We start from the raw sequence: 25,919 nt of genomic DNA on the forward strand, positions 1-25,919 counted from the left end.
TTCTTGACAAATCCATGTTGACTGTTAATTATCACATTATCTTTTAGATGTTTTCAAATTGTTTGCTTAATTATTTGCTCCATTATCTTTCCAGATACTGAAGTTAAGGTGAATGGTGTGTAATTCCGCAGGTTGTCCTTATTTCCCTTTTTATAGATCAGCAATATATTTGCCCTCTTCCAGTCCTCTGGTATCTCTCCAGTCTTCCATGATTTTTCAGCGATAATTGCTAATGGCTCAGATATCTCCTCAGTCAGCTCTTTGAGTATTCTAAGACAGTGGTTCTCAAACTGTGAGTCGGGATCCCAAAGTCGGTTGCAACCCCATTTTAATGGGGTCACCAGGACTGTTGCTAAACTTGCTGGGGCCCAGGGCTGAAGTCAAAGTCCAAACTCCACTGCCCAGGGCTAAAGCCCTCAAGCTTTGGCATCCCCCATGGTGTCAGTGCTCAGGCATTAGTCCCCCTACCAGGGGTCTTGTAGTAATTTTTTTTGTCAGGAGGGGTTGCAGTGCAATGAAGTTTGAGAAACCCTGTTCTAGGATATATTTCATCAGGCCCTGGTGACTTGAAGATGTCTAACTTGCCTAAATAATTTTTGACTTGTTCTTTCCCTATTTTAGCCTCTGATCCTACCTCCTTTTCACTGGCATTCACTATGTTAGCTGACCAATCACTACTAACCTTTTTGGTGAAAACAAACAAAAAAGCCATTTAACACTTCTGCCATTTCCACATTTCCAACATCCACTGTTGTTGTTTTTCCCCCCTCGTTGAGTAATGGCCTACCCTGTCCTTGGTCTTCCTCTTGCTTCTAATGTATTTAGAGAATAGTTTCTTGTTACCCTGTATGTCTCTAGATAGTTTAATCTCATTTTATGTCTTGGCCTTTCTAATTTTGTCCCAACATACTTGTGTTATTTCTTTATATTCATCCTTTATAATTTGACATAGCTTCCACTTTTTGTAGGGCTCTTTTTTTGAGTTTCAGGTCACGGAAGATCTCCTGGTTAAGGCAGGGTGGTCTTTTGCCATACTTCCTATCTTTCCTACGCAGTGGATAATTTGCTCTTGTGCCTTTACTAATGTCTCTGAAAAACTGCCAACTCTCTTGAACTGTTTTTCCCCTGAGAGACTTAATTCCCATGGAAACTTACCTACAAATTCCTTGAGTTTGCTCAAATCTGCCTTTTTGAAATCCAGTATCTTTATTGTGCTGTTTTCCCTCCTCCCATTCTTTAGAATTGTGAACTCTACCATTTCATGATCACTTTCACCTAAGCTGCCTTCCATTTTCAAATTCTCAACCAATTCTTTCCTATTTGTCAAAATCAAATCTAGGACAGCCTCTCCCCTCGTAGCTTTCTCCACCTTTTGAACTAAAAAAAAATCCAACTCAGTTATGGGAAAGCTGAACTTGAATCTATTCAAGACAAGTAGCTTTTGTTTCAGTCTCTTTTTCTCTTTCAGAGACCAAAATTCTTCCTGAGATTTTGTTCAGTAAAGGAGTCAGCCTAATTCTATACGTTCCAATAATTCTAAAGATACTGAATGGAGAGGTGGATGTGATGATTGTTTTGCCATCCCTGTTAGTGTTCTTCTCTACAGATTCTCAATGGAAATTCCATTCTCAATGGAAATCAAATATCAAATTATATGGACTATCCTCTTTGCCAAACAGTAGAAGTTGAAAGCTTCAGTAATAAAGAACAGTTTTCAAAATGCTGGATGTAGATCTGCTAATGATTCATCCAGAACCTTCTTGGTAACTTATGATTTCTACATTTAAGGACATTTGAAATCAATTACTACTTTGGCAAGGAATTTCCAGAGATGTCTCTTTGAAAACTGAACAACAATCAATTCATCTATTTCAACCATATTGTTAAGACTATTTTCTTAGATGCCCACTCTAACATTCATTCTTCCAAAGCCCTTCTTTTGTAAAACTGAGCTCTGTTGACTAAGATGGTAATATTCAAATCAAGCCCAAACAATACAGAAAGAGCAACACACATGATTTTTTTCTCTTATGAAACTTAGTTACCTAGATTTTGCTATGGAAATACAATAAACAAAACTGATCTAACTGTAAAAAGAACAGGAGTACTTGTGGCATCTTAGAGACTAACAAATTTATTAGAGCATAAGCTTTCGTGGGCTACAGCCCACTTCATTGGATGCAGGTGCCACAAGTACTCCTGTTCTTTTTGCGGATACAGACTAAAATGGCTGCTACTCTGAAACCTGATCAAACAGTGAATTTCTTGGCTAATCATAACAACAGTGAAAAGGCAAATCTCTGCTACAGCAAACTTTTGTAGGCCTATGTTTAGCTAGAACCAGTGACAAATTCCTGTATCTTCTCAGATAATATTGTGACTGAAATAATAAGTGTCTACAGATGAGTGAAGAGCATATTATAGCCATGTATAAGAGAAGGAGAGAGCTTATAGAGGAGTTGAAATTGAATCTAAGCATCGCCCTGTAATGGTAGAAGTACCATGAAATTGGGCAACTAAAGGCAAGCTGAAAAAGCATCATTACACTGCAGGACTCAGAAAAGGAGGCTCAGTTAAGGCTGGTGATAGGAAGATAATTTACTCAGCTCACTGCTCAGACTAAGGCCTTGGCTACACTTGCAAGTTAGAGCACATAAAATCAGCCTCAGGCACACTAACTCCTAAAGTGTCCACACTGGCAGGGCACTGAGAGTGCCTGGACTCTGCGGCTGGAGTGCTCCTGGTAATCCACCTCCATGAGAATAATAGAGCTTCCTGTGCCCTGGCTAAAACGCCAGGGTGTCAGTGTGGACAATGTGTGCACTGTGATTGGCCTCCAGAAACTTCCCATAATCCCTTGAATTCAAGTGGCCACTCTGGTCATTGTTTTGAACTTGGCTTCCAGCATGTGGATATCCCCTTTCAAAGCTCCGTTTCCGACAGCCGGCATGCTTATCTGCTCCGGGACAAAGCAAACCATTACTGTGGAATGCTCCTGCTGCAGAGGCAGGCGTGTGTGTGTGTGTGTGTGTGTGTGTGTGTGTGTGTGTGTGTGTGTGTGTGTGTGAGAGAGAGAGAGGTCGGCGTGGGGGCTCATGTCGGGGTTTCCCCCTTCTCCTTCCTCTGTCAGCATGCTGTCTTGTAAGTTCACACTCTGCCCCCCAAAACACACCGTCTCTCCCCCCATATACACACACAACACACTCCCTGTCACACTTCACCACCCCCCATTTGAAAAGCACGCTGCAGTCACTTGCACACGGGGATGGCTACCACAATGCACTGCTCTCTGTGGCATTGCAAGAGCTGCCAACGTGGCCACGCCACTGCGCTTGCAGCTGACAGTGTGAACACGCAGCAGCACTTTCCCTGCTGCAGTCTCCGAGGGCTGGTTTAACTCCTGGCACTCTACATCTGCAAGTGTAGCCATGCCCTAAGAAAGGGGATGTAGTGAGACTGTTTAATACTTGCTAGAAAGCTATATCAAAATAGCTGGAGAAAGGGAAAAACACCATGGAAGTGATTTGAACTAGCCCCTGATTCAGTGCTCATTGACGTCAATACAAAGTTTCACATGGACTTCAGTGGCCTTTAGATTAGTGGTCCCTCCCCGGGTCCCCATCCCGGAAAGTAGTGATGTGCTTGAGCTATAAAATTTGGATTGGGATCTAGATTTTGAACCTCCCGGAGCTTGGGAAGTTCAGCTCAGGATATTTATAGTCAGGATTGTTACAGAGGCAACAGCCAGCTACAAAATCCGTATACAGATCTAGGTTGTTTCATATCTGTGGGGCCTTTCTCTCCATGTAATATTACTTTCCCTAATGAGAGAGGCCATTTCATCCATCCATTACCTGGAGCAAGAATTTGTGAAGCCACTCTAAGAACACTATTAACCCAGGATTAAAAAAAACAGATAGCAGGTATATTCATTTAACTTCCTTCCAGAAATATAAAACCGTGAGTAGCTGAATCAGTCAAAATGATAGGGAGAGAGGAGGTTAAGGGATGGAGAGAAGGGAGATGGAAACACAGGGAGGCAGTGATGGCAATTGTAGCAGGGCATCGGGCAATTGTGAGTGATTTGGAGATTACAGTTTAACAAAGAACAGGAATAAAGACTTAATGAGCATAAGCGAAAACTGAAATATCCAGCAAGATGTGCTAAGAACTGGTGACGGAGCAGATCCATTAATAACAGAGGGAGGAAGGGTTAACCAGGAATGATTTTTAAATGGCTGAGATAGCAACTCCCATTTAAAATCCATCTTTCGCAGGAAAAAGAAGAAGAGGTTTGAGCAATGCAGAACTAAAGACGACCTTGTCAGAGAGCTATAGATAAAAATCAAGCAAGAAAATATCTGGAAGAGATATTTATAAATGAATCAGTAGGTCTGGTTGATGTGTATGCTTGAAGTTTAAAATAATTAATTCACAGACTTACTGAACCACTGCCAATTTATTTTGAAGAGTAATGGAGAACTGGGTACATACCAGGAGAAGGTGGGGGAAATAATGTAAATATAGGAGGGGGAAACTAGTGCTCATATGGCACCAGCCTTGAATGATCTGTTTTCCATTAATTTTTACTTCAGTCCCCAGTAAAATAATAGAATCAATATTATGATATAAAAATAAACATCTAACAGATACCAGACTCATAGCACTGAGGAAGCATAGGTTTAAAAACAAATAATCTTGTCAGACAAATATGATTGCTTTTTTGTTAGAAGGGCAAATGCAATGGATGGAGAGAACACAGTTGATTAAATGTGTCTGGGAGAGTTTCATGAATGTGTAGATTCCGAGGGGAGCATTGTGATCACGTAGTCTGACTTCCCGTATAACATGGGCCATAGAACTTCCCCAAAATTATCCCTAGAGCATATGTCTTTTAGAAAAACATCCAATCTTGATTTAAAAATAGCCCACCACATCTCTGGATAAAAAAAATCACCATGACTCTGGATAAATTATTACAATGATTAAATTATCCTCTGTTAAAAATGTATGCCTCATTTCCAGTCTGAATTTGTCTATCATATTATACCTTTCTCCACTAGATTCAAAGAACCCATTATCAAATATTTTTCCCCCTGTAGGTACTTAATAGATTAAAATCAAGTCACCCTTTAATCTTCTCTTCATTAAGCTAAATAGCTTGAGCTCAAGTCTATCATGTTAAAGCAGGTTTTTTAATCCTTTAATCATTTCCCTGGCTCTTCTCTGAACCCACTCCAGTTTACCAACATCCTCCTTGTCAGGTATTGTCTTGTCTCATATATTCTGTAGAGATATGGAAGACAGGGCAAACAGTAGAACTGGGTGAAAAATTTTTAGCCGAAACTTCTTTCCACAGGAATGAGCAGATGCAGGTCAACTGAAACATTTCTTGGGTTTGTGTCAAATTCACTGACTTGTTTTGGTTAGGAATATAAATCTGAAAAAAATCTAAACATTTTGATTTGGCATTTTTTAAATGAAATGTTTTGATTTTTCAGTTTGAAATTACTTTTCAGTTTGAAATTTACTTAAAATTTTATTTTTTAAAAGTAAAACATTTTTAAAAGCTCAAAAATAAAACAAAACATTTTGTTCAAACCAAAACAAATGTTTGGGTATTTTTACTTTTTAGTTCACCAAATTATATATATAGTTTTAATTGATTTTTTCCCAGTTTTCTTAGAATGGTCAGCAAACCAAGAAATCAATTAGTTACACCGCTCTAGTAAAGAACACTTCAGTTAAAATCGACAGATGATACTAAATAGAGACAGAGATTTAATAGAAGGGGGACATTTCATCTGTAGATCTCCTCTTGCTCCTGCAGAAAGACATAGGGTGTCCATGTTTGAAATGGCATATCAGGACAATGAGCATACTATATGTACTGTCCCACCTGGAAAACACCAAAGAATCTGCTTGAGGTTGGATTAGCTTTGATGCACAGTTCATTCATCCAATGGAAACCACTTTTTGTACATGTTTCAGACCAGGAAATGCCTGCAAGTGTGCTAGCACAGAGATTCTGTGCCCGCCGGCAGAAGCCAAGATGCTTACAGATCTTTGTTTTGTGGGTGCTGAGGATTTCCTTGTCACCTATGGAATGATCAGATGGCAACTCTGCAAGACGAACCTATACTGTATCTTATGGGGACTACCTGGTATAGCCAAGGATAAAATAGATATGGCTGCACTGCTCATGATCAGAGAATAGCAACATGTGATTAGATTGGAAAAATGAAAGAGAAGGACTTCACTCTATGAGCACTGATGTACATGAGTGATTTTACTCTTGGGAGTTGTCTCATTGAATTCAGTGGGTTAGTTGAGAGTAAGATTACTCATGTGTTTAAGTGTTTGCAGGATTGAGTACTAAGACTGTGCATGTAGGAAAAAATAAAAACAGAACAGGCATTCAATGGAGGCTTCATATCTGGAAACAAAACTAATAAAAATAGATATGTGCTAGGAGTCAACAAGATAGATCTAAGTTATAATCAGCTAAATGCATGTTAAGTATAATTTATGAGTAGTTGCTTATCCTTGCAGATGATTTATGAAGAAGGATTAAGAAGCAAATACTGAACCTATATCCACAGTGTTAGGGGCTTTTTCCTTCGCCCACTTACTTCCCCAGTCCTTCTCGCATGAACAGAGAGCAACAATACCCAAAGTCCAAAGGTGCAAACAATTAAATGTTTATTGGGGTGAACTTCCAGCAAGCATGATTCCAGTTTCCTTCCTTAGTATCCCCCTTCCCAGCTCTGACACCACAGAGCCTTACCTAAAAAGAAAAGGAGGACTTGTGGCACCTTAGAGACTAACCAATTTATTTGAGCATGAGCTTTCGTGAGCTACAGCTCACTTCATCGGAGCCTTACCTGTGTCCCTGCTCCCATTCCCGCCCTTAGCAAAACATGATTCCAATTTCCCATCCCCATTCCCTGTTCCCATTTCCCCCCCTTACTTCCTGATTGACTGCAGACTATATAGTAAAACTTGAGTTCTGCTTAGCTATACCTTAACCTATCATTTTACTGAAATTTAACTAACCAATCCTAACATATTGTAACACGATTATGTAACCAATTATATCCTACCACCTTAATTAGTTTACACCCAGCAAACTTAATTATACAGCAGACAGAAACAATCACAGAACCTGACAGAGATTATACAGACAAACAATAGGGAAATGAGGACTGTGATAAAACACAGAAATGAGGATTTCACATCCCAGCTATTGATAAGTGAGTTCTTGCCAGACAGGATGCTATAAAACTAAGTTTCCTTTTACATCTTCTAGGCACTTCCCTTCCTCTGCGAGTGATAGGAACACAATCCTGTCCCGATAATGCCTAACAGCCCAATAAACACCTTATTTCAATGTGACTAGTTTGGAATGTAAGGCTATGACTGTTAGCTTCACAGTTTATGGCTGCTTCTGCTGCTTAGCCAAAGATCTTAGCCTAAGAACAGGGCCTCAGACTGTCACAGTAAGAGAAGGCCCTTACACTGGCAGACAGTGATTTTGATTCTTTCTTTTATACCTCTAGAACTAGCTAAGAGAAAAGAATACACCTAAATTCTTAGAGGATAGGCCTTTACAGGCAGGCCTGAATATCTATATCCTAACACTCAGGTGCAGAGATCCTCTGGCAGTGGTCTTTGTGCACCTCCAGTGTGCAAGTGGGGGCAGAGTTTGGGGATCATATATAAAGGGAACTCTATGTACAGCCATGCATATGTGGCATTTAGGGACAGGGACAGAGACTCTACAAATAAGTGGCTCCTTTAGTCTTCTCCCTCACATAAGGAGCATCCACCTACATCAATTAATTAACCTCCCTGCAGTGGCTCTGTCATAAATATAAAGGGAAGGGTAAACATCTTTAAAATCCCTCCTGGCCAGAGGAACCCTTTTACCTGTAAAGGGTTAAGAAGCTAGGATAACCTCGCTGGCACCTAACCACAATGACCAATGAGGAGACAAGATTCTCCCCGCCTCCAGCTTTGAAAGTAACAAAGGCTCTCTCTGTCTGTGTGATGCTTTTGCCGGGAACAGAAAAGGAATGGAGTCTTAGAACTTAGTAAGTAATCTAGCTAGATATGCATTAGATTCTGTTTGTTTAAATGGCTGAGAAAATAAGCTGTGCTGACTGGAATGTATATTCCTGTTTTTGTGTCTTTTTGTAACTTAAGGTTTTGCCTAGAGGGATTCTCTGTTTTGAATCTGATTACCCTGTAAGGTATTTACCATCCTGATTTTACAGAGGTGATTCTTTTACTTTTTTTCTGCAATTAAAATTCTTCTTTTAAGAACCTGATTGCTTTTTCCTTGTTCTTAAGATCCAAGGGTTTGGGTCGGTGTTCACCTATGCAAATTGGTGAAGATTTTTATCAAGCCTTCCCCAGGAAAGGGGGTGTAGGATGGGCATGGGAGGATTTGGGGGGGAAAGACGTTTCCAAGTGGGCTCTTTCCCGGTTATGTATTTGTTAGACGCTTGGTGGTGGCAGCAATCAGGTTCTTAAAAGAAGAATTTTAATTGCAGAAAAAAAGTAAAAGAATCACCTCTGTAAAATCAGGATGGTAAATACCTTACAGGGTAATCAGATTCAAAACATAGAGAATCCCTCTAGGCAAAACCTTAAGTTACAAAAAGACACAAAAACAGGAATATACATTCCAGTCAGCACAGCTTATTTTCTCAGCCATTTAAACAAACAGAATCTAACGCATATCTAGCTAGATTACTTACTAAGTTCTAAGACTCCATTCCTTTTCTGTTCCCGGCAAAAGCATCACACAGACAGAGAGAGCCTTTGTTTCTCCCTGCCTCCAGCTTTGAAAGTATCTTGTCTCCTCATTGGTCATTGTGGTTAGGTGCCAGCGAGGTTATCCTAGCTTCTTAACCCTTTACAGGTAAAAGGGTTCCTCTGGCCAGGAGGGATTTTAAAGGTGTTTACCCTTCCCTTTATATTTATGACAGGCTCAGATACTGCTTCATGGTATTGGGTATTGGTATTGCTTCATGAAGAAGTGCCTAGCTGACATGTTTGGGCTAGGTTCTGTGCTAGCTCGTAAAAGTGTAAAATATGGATGAGAAGGACATGACAAGTGTCTACAATGATCTGAAGGGAGTAAATGCTAATGGTGGAGAAGAATTGTTTGGAGTGGTAATAGCTGGAAGCAATAGTACAAAGTTAGGAAAAATAACAATGAGGCTGTACTGTATATGGAAAAAGAACATCTTGAGACTGAGCCCTGTTATGCTGTGGAATATTTCCCAGTCCCAAAATAGCTTGGACATTTCAAAGATGTCTGGAAAAAGACTTAGAAAGTATATCATAAGGAATACTACTGTATCGCCAGGGAAATGGACTAGAATATCTAATAGGACTGTTCCTTCTCTAGCTTCTATGATTTTAATATAAATAGTCTGACATCTCCAGGAGATGATTCCATGTAATGCAATGAAAATAAGGAAGAGCTCCGAATTTGATGTAAAATGTCTTCAACTGACTTCAGTGGAACTATGCTGGTTTACAGCAAACCTCTCTTAAAATGTTCCTCTTCTCTTCTGTGATGTCAATTCTTAGCCAAATAATTATCTCAAATTTTTGAACCCCACTCTCACTTTTGGAAGAATTAATTCAATCTGGTAAAACGATGTGGAAATGTATTTTGAAACTAAATGTGCCCCATAGCACTGGCCTTTTTCTGTGTCAAATTATGTATAGATTTTCTTAGCATTAGGCTCTCACTTCTGAAAGTGGTCCAATTGGCCTGGCATAACTTAAACAAGAGGTAGCTATTGCTACCATATGCAGCTGTATTACAGAACAGTGGGGCTTTCAGAAAGATGTATTTCTTCACCAGACAGGAATTGCACACAGCCGGTCATTGATAACTGTACAGCTTGGATCTGATGGCATTATTCAATGGAACTGAGTCAGCGCATCTACTCAGGCATGAAAAAGAAGAACTGTATTTTAATCCTGACACAGAACACAGTAAATTATCAAAGAAAATAAGAGGCTGGTGACAATATGCTGTTGTGTTAAAGCCTTCAGAATTCAAAGCCTGAACTTCTTTCTACTGCACATTGTGACTAAAGGTGGGACGTAAAAAACATTTGGAGCACTGTCTTAGACCAAGTTAAAGAAATTAGAGGAACCTAGTCTGAATGCAGATGTGATGCTACAAAAGTGCTCTCTGAAGGGTTCTGCCCTTTATAAAAATGAGATCAAAATACAAAGTTTAGATCCAGATTCATATCCAGATCCAAACTTCCCCAAAATTTGATGATTTTTGGAGCTGGGATTTGGTTTAGGGAAATCTCTAATATAAATGTTTGGTAGAGTATTTTTTGTGAAGGTGGGAAGCATCAGATTTTTGTCCCTGCACTAGTCTTTATTTTTATGCTATGACAAGTTATATGGTACCATAAACCTTCCCATCTCATGTATATTGGGAGGAGTAACAAACCCAAAGATGAATGTTTTCTAATGTCCAAGAATGACAGGTATCTAATATAAATGCATTATATGAAGTTATGATTTTTCTTATGTGAGCATGTGTTTGTGTGTGTGTGTATAAATGTAAATACACACACACACACACTATATATAGAGAGAGAGATGTATTTTTTTCTAAATAAACTTTCAAAAGAAACTAATTTAATTTGAAAATATACTAAAAAAAATAAAATCCACAGTATTAATCAAATGTGGTGCATCATTCATAATGTGCCTTGTATTAGTCTGGGTCATTACTACAGAATATTGACCCCCCCCCTTTTTTTCTCTTTCTTTCTTTCTTTCTTATAAGCAGGATTTTTTACATAAAAATAGCAATGATTAATATCCAGCACAAGTAAAGTACTGGTAACGTGGAATATATTTGATCTTAGCTGAATGAATTTTATACCAATAAATTACAAGAAAATTTGTGGTCCAGATTCTCTACAAGTGTAAATGGATAAAACTTCACTGACGTCAATAGGGCTACAGCAGAAAACATACACCAGCAGACAATATGCACCCAAATTTCAAGGCCACTGTCTATGGAATTATGGTTCTCTAAATCAGAAAAATAAATGCAACTGTTGGACCCTTTGCCCTAAAATATGTAGCTGATTTTTTAATGTTATTTACACAAACTTCTTCAGTTGGTTGAAGCATTAGAACTCTTTTAAATGTCTGTTGCTACTATACACTGCCTTGTGTTTCCCTTTTTTTAAAGGAGGAGGGGACTCCATAAAAAGAAAGGTGAAGGTTTAAATATCAACATATCTAACTACTCTGTGTCTATGTCTTTCCTAGGCATTTCTAATGTGCCTTTGGATTCCAGATGACTTCAGGTAGGGCTAACTAGTGTCTGCCTGTGCAATTGAACTATTCACTCTCAGGCACACCAAGGACTAAAGAAATTGAGAGGCCTAGAAATAGTTTGACAACTAGAAGTTGCAAAGTACAGTATTGCCAAATTCTTGTGAATATATCATGAGTCTCATGATAGATATTTGGTGTTTTACATAAAACTACCCTGACTGCTGGAGTTAGGAGATTACATGAGTATTTCAGTTTTTATCTGAAAGAAAATATGTTGCTAGCCATCATGGTTACAGAGAAAAGCTTGAAATGGTGGCCATAAAGGCTCTGACACCAGTAGGCAAACAAAAAGAATTCCACACCATAGCCAGAACAGCATAGTGGACTGCAGCAGCAACGAGGTAATGAAGAGGTCTTTACTGCTGCTGTTTTGTTTGACTGGCAGGTGGCACAAATCCCTTTTATATACAAGGGATGCTGTTAATTTCTGGGGGATCCAGGAGATAGAGAGAATTTGTAGAGAGGAAGCAGCTGACACTGCAGAAGTAAGGTTGTCAAGTGAGGAGACATATCAAGAGGGCTTACAGATGCTGGAGGTGGGCCAGAAGCTCCTGCCAACATGAGACCAACGAACATCTAGATAGCTCAGATACTTGTTTTGTTGTTCCTAGGTTCCAGCCCTGCACAGATTTGTACACATGCTGAACTTTACATACTCTAAGTTGTCCCACTGAAGTCAGAGTTAGATTGTAAAGAGCAGGCACAGAAAATGAAGTCTTTTTTCTCATATGAGGCCCTTAGAGTGCCTCAGAACATTGGGGAATCCTGACTGAATATCCATTTATTAGCAAAGAGTTAATGATTTATCCTTTTGCAGTAATGTCAACCATTCTACGATGTATTAACGAACCGAAAGAATGAAAAACTTATTTAGAGATCTCCTTCATTTTTTGTTGTCACATTTTCAAGTACTGAGCTATGGGCATATACTGTGCAAATTTAATGAATTTAAATTGCCCTCTATGCACATCACACAATGGCTTTTATATACAAAGTATACTGTTTAACAAGGGAGAATAGTAAAGGACACATTATAATTTAACATCGAATGCATGAATGTAGCCTATGTTTTTCAGAGAACAAAGACTGACTTTTTGTAGACGTGTATGTTTTATTCATCCCTGAATAACTGGGCTATAAGTGTATAATCGGTAACATTATTGATTTGCAATATGTGCATTTTCGCTTTAGTGTTTGGCCACATTCAGTTTGCTTTCTGCCATTATCTGCTGCTCACTTTATCTATAATTAAAATGAATAAAATTTTTTTAATGTACTTACTGTTATGTAGCATTAAGTAGTAGTTATAGTCATAAAACTTCATTTGTGCATTAAAATCATAAGATGTGGAATGTGCCCTAAAAAAATTCTCTTTTACATTGCATAAATATAATGAAAGGTAATTTTAAAAACAAAGCATAATGTATTAACAAACATTTATTTTAATCTATAATGACTCGATGTATATAGCACCCCATTCATTTTATATGTTCTTTACAACCACTGGTAATGCAAAAAAGGAGTAGTTGCTGAGTCATGATATGGGTTTCAGTGGGAACAAACTGGCTATCAGACTTGAGGGCGAACTCTGTTTAGCTCAAAATCTTGTCTCCGTCTCTTCCACCAACAGAAGTTGGTCCAATCAAAGATATTATCTCACCCACCTTGTCTCTCTAATATCTTGGGACCAACATATCTACAACACCACTGCAAATATCTTAAAAGCAGCCATCAAAGGGTATGTCTACCCTTTGAGCTGTGGATACAATTCCCAACTCAGGGAGACATACTCGATCTAGCTGTGATTGAGTTAGCAAGCTCAAAATAGAATTTAGCGACAGCAACATGAGTGGCAGGAGGGGCTAGCCACCCTGAGCATGTGCCTAATGTCTTGGATGTGTACATACACAGGACAGCAAGCCCCTCCTGCCACTCATGGAGGCACTCTATTTTTAGCATGTGAGTTCTATCAGAGCCAGCACAGGTAAGTCTCCTCAAATTGGGAATTACACCCCCAGCTTAAAGAGCAGATATACACTTAGATACCTGATTCTACGAAAGGGAGAAAGGATGGTCTTGCGGACGAGGCACTAGCCTGGGACTCAGGAGTGCTGGGCTCAAGTCTTGCCTTTGGCACAGATTTCCTGTGGGCAGGATCCACAAAGGGGTCTCAGCATTGCAGTGTCTGACTTAAGGAACCCTGCACCCCAGTGGAATCTTCAGCCCCAAGTTAGGCATCCAGGCTTCCTATATAATGCATAGTGAGAGTTAGGCGCCTAAGAATATGATTGAAAAAAGCCAGCAAGCTGAATGGAGAGCCACCTACATTAGCCAGTAGAAAATACCAAGCCCTGCCCCTCAAAGAAAATTAGGCACCTAAATCCAGGTCAGAGAGAGGTGCTTATTTTCACTCAGAATTCACAGCTATGGACCCTCTCCTAGGGCTAGGTGGCTAAATCAGGTCAGCCCTTTCTCCGGAAAGGCCAAGGATGCTGACCTAGGATATGGGAGACCTGGATTCAAATACCTTCTCCGCATTAGACAGCAGCAGGATTTGAACCTGGTCTCCTGCCTAAGAACATACTGCATTGGTCCCTACAGATGTAATAGGCAAGGAAACACCTGCTCTGTGAATCCCACTGGGGAATAGGCATGAGCCATGCATCAGGATTGAGGCATCTGTTCATGTGCCCACTGGAAGATTTTTAAGTGTGTGGGGCACTTTACTGTCAGAGATTTAGATGCATAGGTAATTTAGGCCCCTAAAGTTAGGCGGCAGCTGAGCAGAGGTTTGAGGATCTAAATTTTGGACTTAGGTTCCTAAATCCCTTTGGATTGAGCCCTGTTTGGCCTTGTGTAAATCACTTGGGTTCAGAGTCAACAAAGCACGTTGGAATGTGCTTAAGTTCATCCATATTCAGCAAAGCAAAATAAAACATTCTCAAGTGCTTCGCTGAACCAAGGCCTTAATTTGTCTGTGCCTTGATTCTCAATCTGTAAAATGGAAGTGATAATTCCTTATCTAGATGCATAGATGTGGGAGGCATTGCTTGGGTGTGTAGAGAGCCATGCAGCATATATACCCTAAGGTTCTGGTGTGTCTCTACTCTACTTGCCTAAGCAGTCTCTCATATTCCATACTGCTATTTATACCAATATTAGCTGGGTGTGCAATGTTTTACACGCCACCACTAGGGTAGACTTATCCTACAACATAGTTTACAACAATATTATGTTGGTGGAAGTGTTATTTTGAAGATACAACAGTAATCACTGAGGAGCATATTATATAGACAATGTACTAAACACTAAAACTAACCTAAAGTTTAGTCCTTTATAAAGAACACAGCCTGATGAACTTTGTGTATGAGAGAACTGGTGGTATGAAGTTGTTAGTTAAGTGTACTACAAGAAACCTTGCACGAAACACTTTGCACACTGTGATGCTCTGTACCTTGGGGGAACACCCTACACCCCCATGTTCATCCTTATAATATGATTATGTGGTATCCAATGCAAAGTTTGTCATGTCGGGTGTCTTCGGAAGGCTCATGATGCACTGAGCATTGTTATAGTAATGTTACAGGTTGTAATTTCATTTATATAGTTATGAGGCTGAAAATGTGTCCTCATGACTTAAAACAGGCCCAAGAAAAACTCTCCAAGAGCAGAGGGGCAGTTCATACCTCATCAGGGCATGTATGGAACAAACCCAGCTCAGCGTCACAGGAACAATGTACACTGGCTTAGGCAGCAACAACGGATCTGTTGGACTCTCGAGTGAGTCACCCCCCTTCCTTTGGTCAGTTTGGGACTACGATGAGGTAATACTCACTTGACTCTGAAGGTGGGGGGGGGGAGCAAAGCCAAGAGGGAAGAAAGAACGTGATAAAAGGGAGAGACATTTGCCATGTTCTTCCTCTCTCTTCCACCTACATCTACAGACACCATGACCAAGAGACTGAAGCACTGATCAAAGGGGAGAGGCTGCCTGAAGGGCAACCAGTCAGCCTGTGGTGAGAAGCATCTAAGTTTGTAAGGGCACTGAAAGTGTTAAGATCAGCTTAGAATGTGGTTTGCTTTTGTTTCATCTGATCAAATCCAACTTTTTGTGGTTTGACTTATAATCACTTAAAATTTACCTTTGTAGTTGGTGGATTTGTTTGTTTGTTTGTTTGTTCTGCCTGAGCCAGTGCATTTGGTTTGAGGGGGTGTCAGGGACTTCCCTTGGGAGGACAGGCCTGGTGTACATCAATTTTTTTGTTAAATTGACAAACTCATATAAACTTGCAGTGTCCAGTGGGTACAACTGGACACTGTAAGATGGAGGTTCCTAGGGTTGTCTCTGGGACCTGAGATATTGGCTAGTGTCATTCGGTTGCACAATCTAAGGAGCAGCTTACATACCAGAGGCTGTGCGTGAATAGCCCAGGAGTGGGGTTTCTCACATTAAAGCAGGGTAGGGCTCGCTCCCAGAGTCAAGGATTGGAGTGACCTAGCAGATCACACCAGATAACACCAGGGGAATGTCACACACATAAAATGATTAGTGATTTTTTTCCCCCAATTTCCTTTGGCTTTGCCAAAAGGTAGAATTAAAATCAACACTTAAAAAAAAAAGGTACCAGGAGAATGATGTGTGATGGCAGAGGAGGGAAACTGAACATTTAATCAAAGTAAATTTCACTTAGTTTGGCTTTCTGTAAAACTGATGTTGTATTGAAAAATGATCAGTACAAATGATATGTGAAGACATTTGAGCAATCCATAACTCACAAAAATGGGTACCGTCCAGTAAATCTCTATCTAAATAATTGTTCAATTTATGTTTATGTGTGTACAGGTTATCAAAGGGCTATACAGTTAATAAGACCAAGCAGGGTACTGCTCATACAAAACCTATTTGTCAGTATGACGTGATTTACTATTAAGGTATTTTCTTCTTCAGCAAACACTAAAAGGGAAGCTGTACTTCACAATGTTGTCTGCTTTTGGCATCTAACATACTATAGGTCAACTTTTCTTTTACTAAAGAAGCCCGGTGGGAGAAGAAGTTCTTTTGTTGTTCACAGAGACACAACAGTACCATCAATTCAAAAGAAATAGACCATTACAAATATTTTGTGAATGTTACAAAAACATAGGTAAATATCTGTACGATATGCACATCTGGCCAGATCCTCAGCTGAAGTCAATAAAGCTATGTCAATTTACACGAGAGGTGTGGGAGGAGGAGGGGTGTAGAAAGAGAGAAATGGGGAGAAGAGATAGGGTGCTTAAAACATTTTCATTGACACTGTCAGGGCTTGGTACTGCTTTGTTGCACAGAAGCAGGATATAAGGGGGGCAGGTTCATCTATTCTTTCCCTCTTTGTCCTGTATCTCCCTCTCTAACCTTTCAACTGGCAGTTCCTCTTCCATTTCCCCCACCTCAGTTTTTGCTTATACTTCTGCCCCCTGCTGTGCTAACCTATAAATAATTAGATATAGATATCCTAACCGAGAAGTGTGCAGACAATGGAAATAAAGATTACTAACAAACCCTTCTCCCACTATACTATCCTTTCTTGTCTGTCTTTACCTATTACATTTTGTCTGTTCCTAGATTGCAAGCTCCTTGGGGTTCCTACACAGTCTTAAATATTCTGTAAAGCACCCAGCACATTTAAATCCTCATGGGCCAGGTTATGTTTGCCATGATGCCACAAGGGAAAAAGGAGGCACTAGTGTGCCATACTACTGCTTTCAGAGAGCAGAGTTTAGCAGGAGCCACAGACCTTCTATATCCCTCACCTCACAAAAGTGAACATATAGGGGTGAAAGTGGGTGGGCAACACTGGTACAATGGGGAACATATTTTGTACAGGTATAGACCTATTGTGGTGTCTCACCCCGTAAGCAGTAGGTGGACCAAGAGGAAGATTTTGAGACTAGGTCTGGAAACAGCTCCAAGCAACACACTGCTTCTTACAAATGGCAGATTACAAATTAATGATCTAGCCCTATACAAATCGTACAGAGGTGGGTGAAATTTGTCAGCCAAAATTTTTTTGGCAAGAAATCCAAATCTGATGTAACCAAAACATTTCACAAATTCTTGTCAATTTTGCCAAACCTCTTTGGCTAAAAAAACCGAAAACAAAACAAAAAAAAAACCCAACAATTTTTAAAATAAGTTCTGAAAAATATAAACAATGTATTTTGAATGTTTAAATGAAACATTTTGATTCAAAACATTTTTTGTTTAGGAATTTTCTTAAATAATTTTAAAAAATTAAATGATTGAAATCAAAATGAAACATTTTGTTTTGGGGTCAAACAAAACATTTTGTTCAATCTGAAATTTTTATTTTTAAACCACACACACAAACCACTTTTCCATTTGTTAGAAATTAAAATATAATAAAAGATTCCAGTTCAATCCAAAGCATTTTTTTAAAACTTATTTTTCAGAATTACCAGTGAATCAAAAAAAATCCATTTTCACCCTGCTCTAGTCATGAGCTGTTTTAAGCCCAATTCTTGTTTTTCATGTCAAGTGAAAATGGTGATAATTTATTGGCCATATTAAAGTTCAATGTCAAGGTAATAAGCAGAATTACTGCAGATTCCTCATACACCCCCCCCCCAAAGAGTTCTATAATCTTGTTTTTCACAGCTCTCAACTCTCTGTGCTGCAAGGAGAAATTTTTCCTTGCAGACTAATGTTTCTTTCAGCAGTGAAGGGGTTTATTTAGAACAGCATTAGCAAGGGAGTTTGCATGTCAAAGGTGTTCAGTCTGAAGGACAATTCTGAAATTAATTGAAAGTTCTCTCTCTGTTTGGAAGTTTTATAAGTTACTCCTTTTCTTTTTTTGTTTTTAAGTTCTTCACAGATCTACTTTGTTTTTGCCACTATTGAATACATTTCTTCAACAAGCAAATACATTTTGATACATCCACACTGTTAAGTTTGCTGAAGGATTTGTGCTCTAGGTAAACAATACCAAATTCAATAAAAGGGATAATAAGTTATTGTTAGTTTTAACTTCTGCTTGCATCCATCTCTTTAACTAGGCTGAATTTTTAGACACTACACATAACTTACATTGCAAGCTCTCTGGGGCAGGAACTGTTGTTTTCATTCTGTGTTTGTATAGTACCTAGAAAAACAGGGTCCTGATGCAGGACTGGGGCTCGGAGGTGAAGCAATGCAAATAGTAAACAACAATAATTAATAGGAACACATTTGCAACACTAGGATGAAAGCATAACAATAGATCAGCCACGCACTTAATGTCTTTCATATAACCAATCAATTCAGTATAAAAAATAACTGACAGGTACTTTTTAGAGCTATTTTATTGTTGGGATGGTGTTTTTTTCCCCCCTATCCTTTAGTCATAGGTAGTTTATTGAATGCATACTACCTGTAGACAATCTAGTGGCACTAGACTTCAAGTCTCAACACGTTGTTTGTTTACTTTTATATGATATTTTAAAAGAAAGGATTATATCATGCTGATTTCTATGAAGAAAATAAATACAAACACCAGTATGACTCATTGCTTACTGAGTAAAATGGAATGTTTATTAGCAAATATTTGTGTACAGGAAGTGCTTTTAAAATTTAAAAATGTGTAAGTATACTGCTGTCCCCCCTCTACTGGATGGATTCAGAACTGCACTGCAGCACACTCACCTCAGACACTGCCACCATGTTCTATTTACAAAGAATGAAGCCTAGTGCAGATTAAGTTGAACAAGTGGAACTTTATTAAACTAATAGTAAGTACTTGAAATGCATAGGACTATCTGTTTAGAACTTTAGCTACAAGGTCTAAAGCAAGGGCAGAGGGGACAGCCTTTCCTGCAATGAAAACTGAAATGTGTTGAGATTTCACTGCCAGTCAGATTTCTGTTTCTGAATCACTATGCAGAATTTTCATTCTGGACAAAACCACCATCATCAGAGCAAAACATCTCAGAACCTTTAGCATTGCCCAGCTGCACCCACCACATGCTCCATGCAAAAATCAGGCAAATCACCCCAAAGCCTGAAGATAGGAGGTTAGGCCATGGGCCTATGCTCCCTCAACACCAGCTGTAGATGGGGCCCGGTGCACCAGAGGGAGCAGGCTTTACTATCCTGTGCACTCTTACTGCACACTAAAAAGTACTTTGAGAGACTGAGTCTCCCTGAGGCATAATCCTTCCCCACTGGGCAGTGCCAAAATCTAATCCTTAATAAGAACCTTGACATTTGTGTTTAATTAGGAAAGTGGTACATTGGAGGCAAATTTAGAAAAGCCTTCCTTCTCTTTAGCAATAAAGTGTTATTAACTAGTGATCTGGAAGCTGCATGGATTGTAAAATAAGCATATACAGAGAATCAGAGAAGGAGTTTCAAAAGTGATCAGCGGGAGTTAAGCCAACACTGAAGTTAGTAGTAAAACTCCCATTGTGAATGTCTTTGGTAGGAATTAGGAAACTGTAAAAGTCTTTGCTAAGACTTGGAATAAGAATGCCTGGTGTGATTTCTAATGACGGGAGTTGTTCTTGGTTTGGGAGAGCCAGAGATAAATCTGGCCAAGAATTTCTGGGTTTAGTCCCAGGACAGTAAAATTAAGATTCAAGAATCTGTATCCTGTTTTCCATTATTTTCAAACAGATCATCATACTGTTTTTTTCTTAAAACACCCTCCATTTTGGCCACATTCCTCTACCCCTTTCTCCAATCTCTTTCTAAGCTGTCTAGTTCCTCCTTAAAACTTTTTTTTAAACTGATGCATAATAGGGGATTATGTTACCTTTCAAAACCAACCTCCTGGCTTCCCAAAATGTTGCTGGAGAGAGTTACTAATATTCATATTTTGATATATGTATCCACGGTAAGCCAATTAATTTATGAAACCTGGAGAATCTACTAACTGATTGAGGCTGTTCCATTATCTATTTGTAGATGCAGAAAATAAGGGCATGGTCAGAGAATGTGGTGTTCCATATTCTAGCTGCAGAGCTAAAATTATATGGTGAATCTGCTGAGCAGCAAACTTACTATTACCTCAGCCACATTGCCTCTCTAATATCTTTTATTGCACCAACTTCTGTTAGTGAGAGAAGTTTTCGAGCTACACACAGCTCTTCACTCATATTCACACTTTTTGGGGCATCCTTTGATATTTGTCCCTACCATAACCAGCTTCTGGTAATTTCCTCTAATTCCCTTTTCAGATGTGAGAATTTTTCCCCCCTGGTGTTCTTCTTTTTCACCTTGAATCCATCATCTTACCCCATCTTACATAAAGATTAGAGCAAAAACTGATGCATTTACAAATTGTCTGTGATAAGCTTGAAGTGCCAATCTGCAAATGAACCAAAAGAAATGCGAGCCATTCCAGACAGAGGTGACATGCCTCCTCACTGATTGTGTGCTGAGGTAATTTCCACTGAGGAAAAAAGTGGAGAGGGGAAAAGAGAAAAAGTTGTGATAGCATAAAACCAGACAACTCCTCCGATACAGAATGTTTTATCAGGCTCTTGCTCCCATTACAGGTTCATTTATGGGTTTGCCAATATTGCAAAAATATTGTATAGGTTTGGTGAGAAAGGGAAACTATTTCAATGATTATTAAAAATGTGATTTGCATTTGCAGAGTTAAAAAGGACACTTATGACCGTTCCGGTCTTAGCTTACCCGTGTTTCAAAACCTCTTTCATATTAGTCAGATGCTAATGCTTTTGCAATGGAAACTTCTTTAGAGGGTCTGATTCCGGAGCGAGCTCTTTCTCTGGAGAGGATGCTCTGTCAGGTGGCAAACAGGAAGCTGAGCTTGAAAGCAGAAGCTGGAGTGCTGCTGGAGGAGAAGTAAACTAGTAGGGGAGAACAGGCTTCAGTAGAAGCTGAGGAGCCACGTGCGGCATAGGAAGCTGAGCTGAGAAGCAGTAGGAACTGGAAAACCACATGCAGAGCAATCATGGAGTGACAGACACTGCAGCAGCTTACAGAACTTGTTGAGAAGCAGCAGAGAGCGAGCAGAAGCCCTGCACCCCTGAAATTTGTGTAGATTCATAGATTTTATGGCTATAAGGGACCATTATGATCATCCAGTCTGACCCCCTGACTAACTAGGCTTGGAAGGATTAGATTTATTGGTAAATGTTGATTTCACCATACACACAAAGACTAAACAAATATTTCCATTATAATAATTTAAGTTTACAGATATGCAAAGAAAAATGCTGTTTGAGAACTTAGAGTTGATTTAAGGGTGTTTATGTAACCCACACACCTCCTGGGTGTGGTGTTCTGTCCGATCTAGTGGCACCGAGACCACTAACAGAGAGAGTTAAATGAGTCTGCTCTACAGCCTTAGTCAAGAGCCAGTTGACTTTTAGCTCATGCACTGAACTCCAAAAGTCCCAGGTTCGAGCCCACCCACCAATGACTGCGGTCTTTCGGCATTACACTTACTTTGTACGTTTTGACAATTTGCCTTAATGGTTATAAAGCTTGAACCTTAATGTCTATTGTCATTACACAATTACTGATTGACCTTCTCCGTTCTGATCCCCCCATAATTTCCCACAGCTGTGACAATTTACATCCGGTTTAAAAGGCTTAAAAAGACACAAAATGTACAAAGAATAGAAAATCAAGTTCTGCCAAGCCTAATGTGTAGAATTTCACCAAGTGATTTCTGCACCAAGCCCATAAATTTTTGCTTGAGCTAGATCTTTTAGAAAGGCACCCAATCTTGATTTAAAGAGTTCAAGTGAAAATCTACCACATCAGTGGCTATGTTGTTCTAATGGTTATTACCCTAGTAAAAATTTGCCTTTTTCTAGTCTGAGTTTGTCTAGCTACAGATTCCTTCTATTGGCACTTATGCCTTGCTCTGGAAAATTAAAGAACCCTGAAGTCTTGTACCCATATGAACTTGAATCAAGTCACCTTATAACCTTTTTATTCAGTACCATAAACCACACAGACTGAGCTTCTTTAGCCTTTCACTGAGAAGCAGGTTTTCCATCCCTAGGGATCCACCTTCCCCTCCAAAAAGCCTGAAAGGAACTTTTGGAGACACTGAGCCAGCTAACCCAGACTTTCAAAGGGACAGCAGCATGAAGAAGGCTATCCATCATACCCGAAGTATGAAAAGTACTGATAAACAGCACAAATGGTGGAACTATTTGACAATCCCTGCTCAAGAAAATTCCAGGATTGTCCTACACAGTTTTGACAACGTAGAAAAGGATGTGTGTGCATTTTTGTAATATTTCTCAGTGAATTCCAGAACACCATTGGGTTGTTGCTGGAACATCAAACACACTGTATCAACCCTGCTGTCTTCTATGAAAAGACAGGTTTGGGAAGATATGTTAAAAACCAAATCACTGCAATGGCAATGAGGCTCTCCAACCTGCCCTGAGTTGACTGGCAGGGTTTCAATTTGAAAGCAGCAACCCATGTTTTCTCCGTAACTCAAGGGTTAATATTTTATTATTGCCACTGGGGAGTACAGCAACCTTGAATTTTCATGCCACTACAGTGCCACTTAAAGTTTAAATTTACTCATGAAGCTTTAAGTGGTTTCTCTCTCTCTGTGTGTGTGTGAGAGAGACTGATGTGAGATATAACAGCAGTAAAACCTACGATTTTATTATTTGCCCCACAGAGGTAGGAGTCTTCCAGTCTCTGTGTTGATTGATCTTTTAAAAAAAATGTCTCCAAGAATAAAACACTCTGCAAGTGTCTTTGATGCCCATTGTTTGGGTGAGGAGTTGTGGGGAAGCATTTAAAAAGTGCTCCTTTGGAATCTCCTTTTCTCTCTCTTATTTTTTCAGTTATGAGCATTTTGAGGTGCATAGATTTACCATGTGGAATTTGAGGCTTAGAACAACATTTGCCCCGCTCTCTGTTTCCCTAACATGCCTGGGGAAGGAAATGGGACATAACCCGCTAGGATGCAATGTTCTGGGACCTCCACTTTCAAAGTACTCACCTATAGCTACAAGCTTTATTGATGATAGAAAGAATTTGCAAAGCTGCTTAGCTGAGCACCAAGATGTCATTATAGGTGGCCAAGACTGGTTGTCCATGATTTTAAAGGAATTGTTTAATAGAATATATTGCATTCCTATTTTCTCAGAAACATCTGGCCTAAACGTTAGGTGTTCTTATATCCTTGTTCCCTACGTCTCTGAGCTCCTAGAAAGGAGTTTGTTGCCAGGATAACCAATATTCTGGTGACCTTAGAACAGTTGGAGTAACTCCTCTGTTTCATGTTCATTAGGTCATTCTTTAGCAAGTCACAAAGGCTTTGGATAGCATAGTGATGGAGCCTATACCTCTAAATGTTCCCCTGCTTGATGAGACCCAAGAAGCTATAGCAAGTCTGGTAGACCTTGTTGGGAAGTAAAACTTGTTTTCTCCTTCCACAGCCTCCTGAGGAAATAGTGGCCAAACTTTGTAGGCTGCTCCAGGGCCTCCTCCCCTCCTACAAATAAGGATCACGGTCTCTCCTCCCTTCCTTACCAACAAGCAATTCTTCTCTCCTTCCCTATAGCAATCTACCCAGATCCTACAAGCTGCTTCCCCAAACCTCCATCTGACTGTCTAGCTGTCCTTACCAATATGTTAGGTCCTCTGCCTGTCTTGGTCAGAGACTCTCTCTTGTTCTTGGGCTTCCTGTTTCAGTTGATGCCTCTTTTGTAGCTTAGCTGCTGGCTTAGCAGTTAATGGGTAGCTGATTTTTAACCCACATGTCCTTATATTTAATGTAGTATGCCCTGTCCACAGCTAATGTTCAGGTACCTTTCCATATAGCCTCCTAACCATTATGAAAATCCCAGTTGGCTGCTTAAACCCTTGTCTGTACTACAATGCCTAACATTTATGCACTGCCAGGCCTATACACCCAGAGGTCCTGGCCCAAATTTAGTGCCCTGTAAAGAAAAATCTCGAAACTTTCATCAATGCAGCTATGTGCTGGCTAAGTGTTTAAAGCCCAAGTTCGGTAGCTACAGATCTTTGAATATCGAGGCAATGTCAGTCCTATGTATTGGAGTATTCACACAGCACTAACTAAATCCCCAAAGTTCTATGCCAGCATGCACTGATCTTACTTTGATTCTCTGGGCACAGCAGGTTTTGCAAAGTCCTGCTCAAGAATCTGGAACTTGGGGGCATTTGTTTTAATTAATTCACACATTCCAATTCCTCCACTTCCGAGTCTGGTGTTTTTTGGCTACAAACTGCTTTGTACTCAGTCCTTGTTCCCCGCTATTACTTCCAACTGTAATTAATTCTCTGACAGTCGCTAATATGAACCTTACCTTTCTTCACACCTTACCCTCCAAAACAACATATTTAGGTACCACAATACAGTGATCTCCCTCCAACCATCAGCTTTCACTAAATTAGTTGTGTTGATTCCTTTCTTTTTCACCGTGTAAGTTTTCCCCCAGTTCAGTGTTGAACTATTTCACAGTTCCTTTAGGCTTTCCCTTTATGGTGTGCCTGTTGAGTACATTTAGATTTGCAATGAGAAGATGACATAAACAGCAGACAGCTTGTGAGCTAAAGCCCTTGAGCTTTGAGGGGCTTGTCTGCCTGAAGGGAGAACATAGTTCACTGTAGCTCTACTAAAGTTCCATTTTGTTAATAAGCGTATAACATGTAGCAGGCTAAATGAAAAAAAAATGAAACTCGGTTATAATTCCTAAAAGGACCTCAGGGATGTGTTAGACTGACAGGACACCAATTTGTATCTTTCCTGCACATTATACTGGTGGAACATTAGAATCATTTTATAGGGGTGAATACTACAAAGTTCACAAGCATTCTCTCAGCTGGAATAGATTTTGGAATGTAGTTACAATGAAAGCACAAATTTTACCCTTTATCTATCTGTTATTTCTATCTTTTATGAACATGGGAATAGACTGATATTCCTAAAATACATCAGAACAAAAGCAATTCTCAACTCAAAGGAATGAATCACTGTAGTGTAGAAACCATCATAAAACCCACCTCACTTATTCTGTTCTTAATTAATTATCATGCTTGAGTCTACTATTCTTCTATTTTGTATAATAAATTGCATATCACATCCTAAACATATTAATTCCTTCTTGCTGATTCTTTTAAACTTTTTTTTGTTGTAAATTAGTTTTGGCACAGGAGCACACATACACTGCTCCCTACCCCCTCCAAATTTCAATAACTAATTACTACCTTTGTTGCTCTGCTGTTTGTATTATCAATATTAATTCCTGCAACAAAAAAACCCTGGGTCCGATCCTGTCCTCAATAGGAGTTGACGTTGACAAAAGTTATTTAATACCTGTGGTAAGAGAAGCAGGCTTATTGAAATTACTAGTTATTATATTATTTGTTTGTTGGTGGTGTTAATGGGTCCCACTCAGGATTGGGACTCTATTGTGCAAGGTGCTGTACAAACAGAGACAGGGAAAGTACTTTCACCAAAATCCAAATAATCTAATTTGAAAAATAAAAGATGCAGAAAACAACAGGAAGG

Source organism: Natator depressus, chromosome 4 (genome assembly GCF_965152275.1).
Source record: "Natator depressus isolate rNatDep1 chromosome 4, rNatDep2.hap1, whole genome shotgun sequence".
Lineage (NCBI taxonomy): Eukaryota > Metazoa > Chordata > Testudines > Cheloniidae > Natator > Natator depressus.